This window comes from Capsicum annuum, chromosome 6, assembly GCF_002878395.1.
Source record: "Capsicum annuum cultivar UCD-10X-F1 chromosome 6, UCD10Xv1.1, whole genome shotgun sequence".
Classification (NCBI taxonomy): Eukaryota; Viridiplantae; Streptophyta; class Magnoliopsida; order Solanales; family Solanaceae; genus Capsicum; species Capsicum annuum.
Genome location: NC_061116.1, coordinates 156,227,237 through 156,236,963, shown reverse-complemented (window position 1 = coordinate 156,236,963; position 9,727 = coordinate 156,227,237).

Here is a 9,727-nt window from a genome sequence, read left to right as displayed (position 1 = left end):
GGACCATTAGGTCAATTCATTTCTCAATCATCTCAAAATACTCAAATCATGGGTGCTTATAGCACAAGAGTTCATAATTTCACAAGTCTGAAATAAGGCTTACTAACCCATAGTTCAATCTCAAGTTAATGCTTATCAAAGGCAATAAATATAGCATATAGAGTCATAAACCATATGGAAATCTGGGAATTTCAGCCATTTCATCTTAAAATGTCAATGTAGTCATATACTTCAATATCTCAACATTTCAAATATAAGTTTCTCAAGGAGTAGAGTCATGGGGTTTATCCAGCTATAAAAACTCAAGAAAACGTGTAGAAATTATGTCATTTAACTCTCAATTCATGAGAAATATCAACATAATGCATTTAATAAAAAAGGGTGAAAACCCCAATTCAAACTCATGTAAAACCCCCATAATTTCAGAAAAATCATGATGTAAATAAACATTTTGGGCATAAGGGTGAAAGGGTTACCCTTGTCCAAAACCCGACATACCTCGAGTTAGAAGCTTTGGATGAACTCTCACTTTTGAAACTCTATTCTTGCTCTAGAATGAGGGTTCTTGAGGTCCTTGACTTAGAAACCTTGAATTTTGACTCATTTTAGAAAATCCATGATGGATTCTTGAGATTCTTGGTAGAGGTTTTAAGTATTTAGGGTTCTTATTGAGAGAAAACTTGATAAAACCCTTATTGGATGCTTACAAATGGCTTTGATTTAGTGTTTCCATAATTTTATAGGCTTGGAAAAGTCCAAAATGCCCTTTTAAACGTCTGTGCAAAACTAAAAGAATTGAACTGGAACCCGATTTCGAAGGTCTCCACAACATGCCACTAATCACGTTGGCTCTCTGGAAAAAGACAATTGGGAAATTGACAGCCTCCGCGACGCAAAGCCATGCATTTTCCTGCTGGTTGGGACCTGGAACTCCTCCGCGACACGCCACTATCATGGAGTCCTAATGGAAATTGACAATTGCTAAATGCACCCTCTCCACAATGCGCTAGGCTCTCAAATGATGCTGTTTTTACGACGAAGGCTTAAATTGGCCATAACTTCTTACCCGAGTGCCCGATTTGGGCAAATCTTATATCGATGGAAAGCTTATTAGATTTCCCATGTGATATAAAGTCAAAATTAGGGAAATTCTACATGGTTAACACGTTACTCACATAGAAAGCAACTTCTCAATTTTTTAGGGTCGGAATCACTCCTTACTCGATATGCCCTACGACTCAAACTAAGAGAAAACTTTATGGGGCCTTACAATATCTTCCCCTTGGGAACATTCGTCCTCAAATGTCATTAGTTAGGCTTGAAATATAGGAAAAACTGAGTACACACAGCTGAAACAATTACTAAATGGTTCAAAATCATCCTAAACTCATGACCACTCCGGATATCGCTAGAACTCATACGAAGATAGACACCTAGTTGAACTTTAGATTAGAAAAGCTGAATCAAGGAAGAATGGTACCTTTGGATTGATCTGAACTTGTAGAAAAGAGTTGCGGGTATTTGGCTCGCATGATATCTTCCGCCTCCCAAGTAGCACCCTCAACGGATTGGTTCCGCCATAAAACTTTGACCAAGGAAACTTCTTTGTTCCTTAGTCAACGGATCTAAAAATCTAGGATCTCCACGAGAATATCATCGAAGGAAAGGGTATCCTGAATATCAACACTCTCTGAAGGATCAAACACAACGGAATCACCAATATGCTTCTTAAGCATGGAGACATGAAAGATAGGATGAACGGCGAACAACTTCGAGGGCAACTCAACCTCATAAGCCGTTTTACCAACACGGCTCAAGACTCTATACAGGCGAACATAACGGGGACTAAGCTTTCCTTTCCTACCAAACCTCTTCATCCCTTTCATGGGTGAAATCTTCAAGTACACCAAATCACCTACCTTAAACTTAAGATCTCTCCTCTTACATCAGCGTAAGACTTTTAACGACTCTAATCGGTCTTCAACCTTTCTCTAATCAACTTAACTTTCTCCATAGCTTCAAACACTGCATCAGGCCCACACTGGCAGCTTTACCTACCTCAAACCAATCTATGGAGGATCTACACCTTCTACCATACAAAGCCTCAAATGGTGTCATCTCAATGCTAGCATGGAAACTATTGTTATAGGCGAACTCTATCGATGGAAAATGCTCATCCCAACTTCCTTTGAAATCAAGAGCGTACGCCCTCAACATATCCTCTAGGGTCTGAATGGTCCTCTCAGCCTGACCATCTGTCTGCGGGTGAAAAGTTGAACTCAAAAGAGCTTGGGTGCCGAAAACCTGCTGAAACGCCCTCCAAAACTGAAAAGTAAATTGAGTACTCCTATCCAAAATGATAGACAAGGGAACTCTATGTAGTCTGACCAACTACCGAACATACAATCTAGCATAATCCTCAGCCATATAAGATGTATGCACAGGCAAGAAATGTGTGGACTTAGTCAACCTATCAACAACAACCCAAATAGAATCATGATGACGACGCGAAAGAGGCAACCCGATCACGAAGTCCATATTCACCATCTCTCACTTCCAAGTGGGTATACTAAACTCTTGCATCACACCACCTAGTCTTTGGTGCTTTACCTTAACCTGTTGACACATCGCACACTTTGCTACAAACTCGGCAATGTCTTTCTTTATGCCATTCCACTAGTAGATTTTTTGCAAGTCACGATACATCTTGGTAGTACCGAGATGAATGGAATAACGTTTGCTATGTGCTTCAACCATAATCCTTCGCCTCAAATCATCAACACACGAAACTGACTCCTTCAGTTTGACCAAACTAGGATCCCTATCCTGCTTCTCTTTCACTTCTAAAACTAAAGAAGATTCAGAACTACTCTACACCAACATACTCCCCTCCGCTGAATCAAGCAATCTGACACCCAACCTAGCCAGACAATGAACATCACGAGATAACTGTCTCTTACCTTCCTCAATATGTGCACACTACCCATGGACAATCTGCTAAGGGCATCCGCCACCATATTGGCCTTGCCCGGGTGATACAACACACTTATATCATAATCTTTCAACAACTTTAACCACCTCCTCTGCCTAAGATTCAACTCCTTATGGGTAAATACATACTGTAGGCTTTTATGATCAGTAAACAAATCAACATGGAAACCATAAAGATAGTGTCTCTAAATTTTCAAAGCAAAAACCACAGCAGCTAACTCAAGATCATAGGTCGGGTAGTTCTTTTCATACGGCTTCAAATTTCTAGAGGCATAGGATATAACCTTATCCCTTTGCATCAACACACAACCCAAACCAACTCTAGAACCATCAGTACCATCAGGAAAAGTCAACATAGGGGCTGAAGTGAGTCGAGTCTTCAACTCCTAAAAACTCTTCTCATAGGAATTGAACTATTGGAATTTAACCTTCTTTTGGGTCAACCGGGTTATAGGAGATGCAATGGAAGAGAAACCCTCAACAAAACAATGATAACAGCCCGCTAGATCCAAAAAACTCCTAATGTCAAATGGAGAGATAGGTCTAGGCCAGTTTCTCATAGCTTTTGTCTTTTGGGGATCAACTCTAATACCCTCGGGTAAAACAACATGACCCAGGAAGGCTACAGACCTTAGCCAAAATTCACACTTACTGAATTTGGCAAACAACTGGTGATCTATAAGATCTTACAAGACAATTCTAAGATGAGTTGTATGGTTATTCTCATCACGGGAGTACACAAGGATGTCATCTATGAAGATAATGATGAACGTATCAAGGTATTGCCTGAACACTCGATTCATGAGGTCCATGAAAGCTGATAGGGCATTGGTTAGCCCAAAAGACATGACTAGAAACTCAAAGTGACCATAATGGGTTTGGAAGGCTGTCTTTGGAATATCACATGCTCTCACCTTAAGCTGATGATAGCCGAATCTAAGGTCTATCTTGGAGAAATAACTTACACCTTGCAACTGATCAAACCGGTCATCAATTCTCGAAAGAGGATACTTATTTTTTATGGTGACTTTGTTGAGTTGACGGTAGTCAATGCACATATGCAAAGATCCGTCTTTCTTCCACACGAACAAAACAGGTGCGCCCTAAGGAGAAATATTGGGTCTAATAAAACCTTTGTCTAAGATATCTTTCAGTTGCTCCTTCAACTCCTTGAGTTTTGCAGGTGCCATACGATATGGTGAAATAGAAATAGGTTGAGTGTCGGGAAGAAGGTCAATTCCAAACTCTATCTCTCTATCAGGAGGTACCCCTGGGAGATCTTTCGGAAAGACATCGGGAAACTCTTTTACAATATCGACTGACTGAATATTTCGAGCCTCAAACTTAGTGTCCTTAACTCTAACTAGGTGATAGATGCAACCCTTGGATATAAGCTTTCTGTCTTTGATATAGGAGATAAAATGACTCTTGGGAGATATCGAACTCCCGAACCACTCAAAAACTGGTTCATCAAGAAATTGAAACTTGACCACATGGTTATGATAATCTATAGATGCATAGTAAGAATGAAGCCAATCCATACCCAGAATAAGTTCAAAATCTATCATGTCTAACTCTATCAAATCTGCAAGTATAACTCTATGAAGCACAGTGACAGGAAAATTCCTATACACTTGTTTAGCAACAACAGACTCTCCAACTGGTGTAGAAACTAGGAAAGGCTCATAAATCTTTTCGGGACTCATTTTGAAATTCACAGCTATAAGTGGGGTCACATAAGAGAGACTTGACCCAGGGTCCAACAAGATATACACATCAAGATAAAAGACACAAAGCATACCAGTAACAACATCAGGGGAGTCCTCCTACTCCCGATGGGGTGGCAAAACATAGAACATGTTCTGGCGCTGACCACCAGTGGTGCTAGAAGAAGCGCACTGAGTAGGTGCGGGATGAGGTACCAAAGCTGGTGCACTAGCAGCCTGTGCCTGAGGTCGGGTATCTTTATTCCCCTGTCTAGAATGGGGGAAATCTCTAAGTTTATGGCCCTTCTTGCCATAAACAAAACAACCCCTCACATCTCCAAAACACTCCCCAAGGTAATTCTTACCATATTTAGCATAAGAAGGATAAGGGGTCCTGTTACCAATACTGTTCTGCGGCCCAGACATAAAATACCTGCTTTCTTGCTCCGGCCTACCTCTAGGTGTAGGAACACTAGATGAAGAAGGAACTAAAATAGACAGAAGTCTCTAAAATTGGGGGCGGTTCCCTCTATGGTACCTAGGCCAACTAAACTCATGTTGATCAGATCTCGCCCTCTTGCTACCCCTCATTCTATCTCTTTTTATAAGCTTATCTTCCTCTATTTATTGGGCATGCATCATTAACCTAGCCAGATCCATATCCTTATGCAACATCGCAGCCCTACACTCCTTCAGTACCATCCCCAAAACACCAGTCATAAACTTACTCATACTAGCTCGGGTGTCAGAAATCAAATCAGGAGCATACTTGGCCAACTGATTGAACTTCAAATAGTACTCTTTAACAGTCATGGAGCTTTGTCTCAAGTTCATGAACTCCTCAATCTTTTCTTTCCTCATCTCAAGTGGGAAGAAATGATCCAAAAAGGCATCTTGGAAAACTTGCCAAGTCATAGGAGCAGTATTCTCACCTCTACCCTTCTTCTACGATACAACCTAATTATAAGCAATGTCTTTCAATTTGTAGGATGCCAACACAATACTCTCTTCTTTCAAAACCTGCATCACATTAGTGATCTTTCTTACCTCCTTCAAGTACAACAGAGGGTCCTCGTTTATCTTGGACCCATAGAACTTAGGTGGATTCATCTGCATAAATTCATAAATCCTAGCTGCGGCTACATTATCACCCTACTGATTAGCAACTGGGGCCTAGTTATTAGCCCTAATATTTGCAGCGACTGCTTGGGCTAATCCCTGAAAGGCCGCCCTAAACTCAGCATGGGACACCGTCTTATTTAAAGGATCAACATATGGGGGTTGCTCATCATTGTTTCCACTGACATTTACTCTTCAAGAAGGCATTTTCTGAAAATAGAAGAGCACAAATCATTCGATAAGAGGGAAAACTATAGACACGATAGAATCTAAAAAAAGAAATAACTCTTTCCTAAAATATCTCATAGCCTCTTGGTCATAGGTTTAGCATGCTACACACCGATGATCAAGATTCTACTCAACGCAGCTTGTCAGACTCCGTAGGACTCCTTAGAAACCTTAGGCTCTGATACCAAGTTTGTAACGACCCAAAATTGCCTCCTGGGATGTCACACAGTGCTTAAGGCTACAAGTAGCACCAAGCTAACCCTTAGAGTTGGTTTCTACCCAAAAACACCTAATTCAAGATAAGGATAGACTTAAACACTCGCATAGCTATATCATAAGAAAAGAAATAAGAAAGGATAATTGGTTCATATTACCACAACATAGAGAAGTCTCAACAAAATCACAATACTGATCCCTCTCGACATATCACAAGTCTGATACTAGTCTGATAAAGCCTCTATGAATCAAAATCTAAAGAGCCATTGGGATAGGTTCCTAACTGACTCGAAATGAACTGAAGATAAAACACTCTCTCAAATACTTAAACATCTATAGATCGGTCCTTGAACCAGAAGGACTCACCACTGTAGAAAACGTAGGCAAGGTACTCAATGAATCATGGGCGAGGCTGGGACTGAGCACCTAAAACTACATTATGACACAATGTAGCGTATAGACATATATGTGGATCAGTACTTTGGAATGTACTAAGTATGCGGGGGTGCATGCATATGTATAAAGTAGTAACGATATTTTCTTCAATCAAATCATGTATGCATAATGAGATGACTCACATAGCTTGAATAAATATTAAATATGAAACTCATAAGTCATGTAGAATGAAGCATGTAACATAATCTCGTGAGTCATCATACTTTAACTTCAAAATCGAAAACCTTCTCTTACTCTCAATGCCCAAAGGCTAAGGGATTTCAAACCACATTTTCAAGTCATGCATATATCTCAAGAGAGTAAAAGTTCTTCAATGCTCAACACTTCAGAATAATTTAGAAACTCATATACTTGGAATTCTAAATCATAAAACTTGAAAACATACTTGAAGGCATTTCATTCACTTTAGAAAATATCTCATCTCAAATCAATACCTTGATTAGAGAATATATTTGCAAATCAACCATTTAGAAAAATAACTTATAGGGAAGAAAAATAAACATTTAATTTCAAAGTTCGAAAGGCAAGAGAGATTCAAGTAACCGACATAAACCATGTGAGCTACATGGAGTCCAACATTTTATCCTTCTAAGGAAGAGACCCCATGTTGGGGAGGAACGTCATACTCTTGCCAAGGAGTATAACTTAGGTCTAGTTATCACTATAGGAAACTTGGCCTCGGGCCCAATCATAATCATCATAAACTCGGCCTCAAGCCCAACTTACGGTGGCATGTAGTTTTAGGGTAAGAAACCATAGTAACTTATCCGCTCAGTGCTAAATACTACTCCTTTTAGATTATCTATTTCTCATCTCATAAAAATCCACTTTTAGAGAAATCACATGGTTCACCACGAACCCAATAATCAAATCGATAATCTCATAAAGTGAAGTGGATTTCAAAGTTCAAATGACCATTAGGTCAATTCATTTCTTAATCATCTCAAAATACTCAAATCATGGGTTCTTATAGCATAAGAGTTCATAATTTCACAAGTCTGAAATAGGGCTTACTAACCCATAGTTCAATCTCAAGTTAATGCTTATCAAAGGCAATATATATAGCATATAGATTCATAAATCATATGGTAATATGGGAATTTCAACCATTTCATCTCAAAATGTCAATGTAGTCATATACTTCAATATCTCAACATTTCAAATATAAGCTTCTCAAAAGAGTAAAGTCATGGGGTATATCTAGCTGTAAAAACTCATGAAAACATGTAGAAATCATGCCATTTAACTCTCAATTCATGAGAAATATCAACATAATGCATTCAATAAATATGGGTGAAAACCCCAATTCAAACTCATGTAAATACCCTATAATTTCAACAAAATCATGATGTAAATAAACATTTTGGGCACAAGGGTGAAAGGGTTACCCTTGTTCAAAACTCCACATACCTCGAGTTAGAAGCTTTGGATGAACTCTCACTTTTGAAACTCTATTCTTAGTCTAGAATGAGGGTTCTTGACTTGAAAATATTGAATCTTGACTTAATTTAGAAAATCTATGGTGGATTCTTGAGATTCTTGGAAGAGGTTTTGAGTATTTAGGGTTCTTGTTGAGAGAAAACTTGATAAAACCTTTATAGGATGCTTGCAATGGCTTTGATTTAGTATTTCCACGATTTTATAGGCTTGGAAAAAAGTCCAAAATGCCCTTTTAAATGTTTGTGCAAAACTGGAAAAATTAAATTGAAACCCGATTTTGAAGGCCTCCGCGACGCGCCACTAATCGCGTTGGCTCTCTGAAAAAAGACAATTGGGAAATTAACAGCCTCTGCGACACGGAGCCATGCATTTTCCCACTGGTTGGGACCTGGGACTCCTTCAGGACGCACCACTATCATGGAGTCCCACTAGAAATTGACAATTGTTAAATGCACCCTCTCTGCGACGCACTAGGCTCTCAAATGACATAATTTTTACGTTGAAGGCTTAAATTAACCATCACTTCTTACTCGAGTGTTCGATTTGGATAAATCTTATATCGATGGAAAGCTTATCATATTTTCCACATGATAAAAATTCAAAATTAGGGAAATTCTACATGGTTAACACGTTACTCAATTAGGAAGCAAATTCTCAATGTTTTAGGGTCGGAATCATGCCTCACTCGACATGCCCTACGACTCAAACTATAAGGGAACTTTGCGGGGCCTTACAGATAAAACTTTAGAAATTTTTAGAGATCAACACCTGAGATGTTTCATCCATGGTCTTATTAATTATTATAATCATTTTATTTTACTTATTCACAAGAATTTTTGTCTTGGATCCTTTGCTCCTTTCTTCATTTTCTCTGTCAGCATAAATATATATTGTTCGTTGAGTTATAATCAAGAAACAAGAAAGATACTGCAAAAACCAAATAAGAAATAAAGAATTTGGGATTCGTCAGTTTTAAGATTGGTATACGAACTTACTAAATTCATAATATGAAACTCCAGTTACTCTTTAGAAAATTTTTATTGTTGCTTTAATCTCTTTGCTATATTATCCCATTGCACTTCTTTATCTCGAATAAGGTAAAGTTGAAATTTTTTGAGGTTTTTTTCTAATTTGATATTTTTTTCTTAAAAAACTTATAACTTAGATAATAACTGTTAATTCTACACAACAGACAGACAAGTCAAGAAATGCATTGCAAGACTTCATAGTTCCCTTGTTTAGTCGCATAATCTTGGAAACACTGCTTGTTTAAGCTTTGCCATCACTTGATTTTATCATTTTTAAAATAAATCACATTATGAAAATCCCTCATCAAACTCCATCTTCTCTAAAAATCTTAAGATTTAGATTTAGTTCTTGAGGCTCCTTTAAAATATTTTTATCTTCAAATTTTAAAGTTTTCCACACTAGCTAATTAATTACAAATTCTGACTCTTACGCACCTTGATTTTTGAAATAGGCTCTTAGCAACATAACTTGCACCATCTGTTTGATTTCCTAAGTTTTCAACATCTTCGATATCTTCTATGCTTTCAAAGTTCTTCATGACA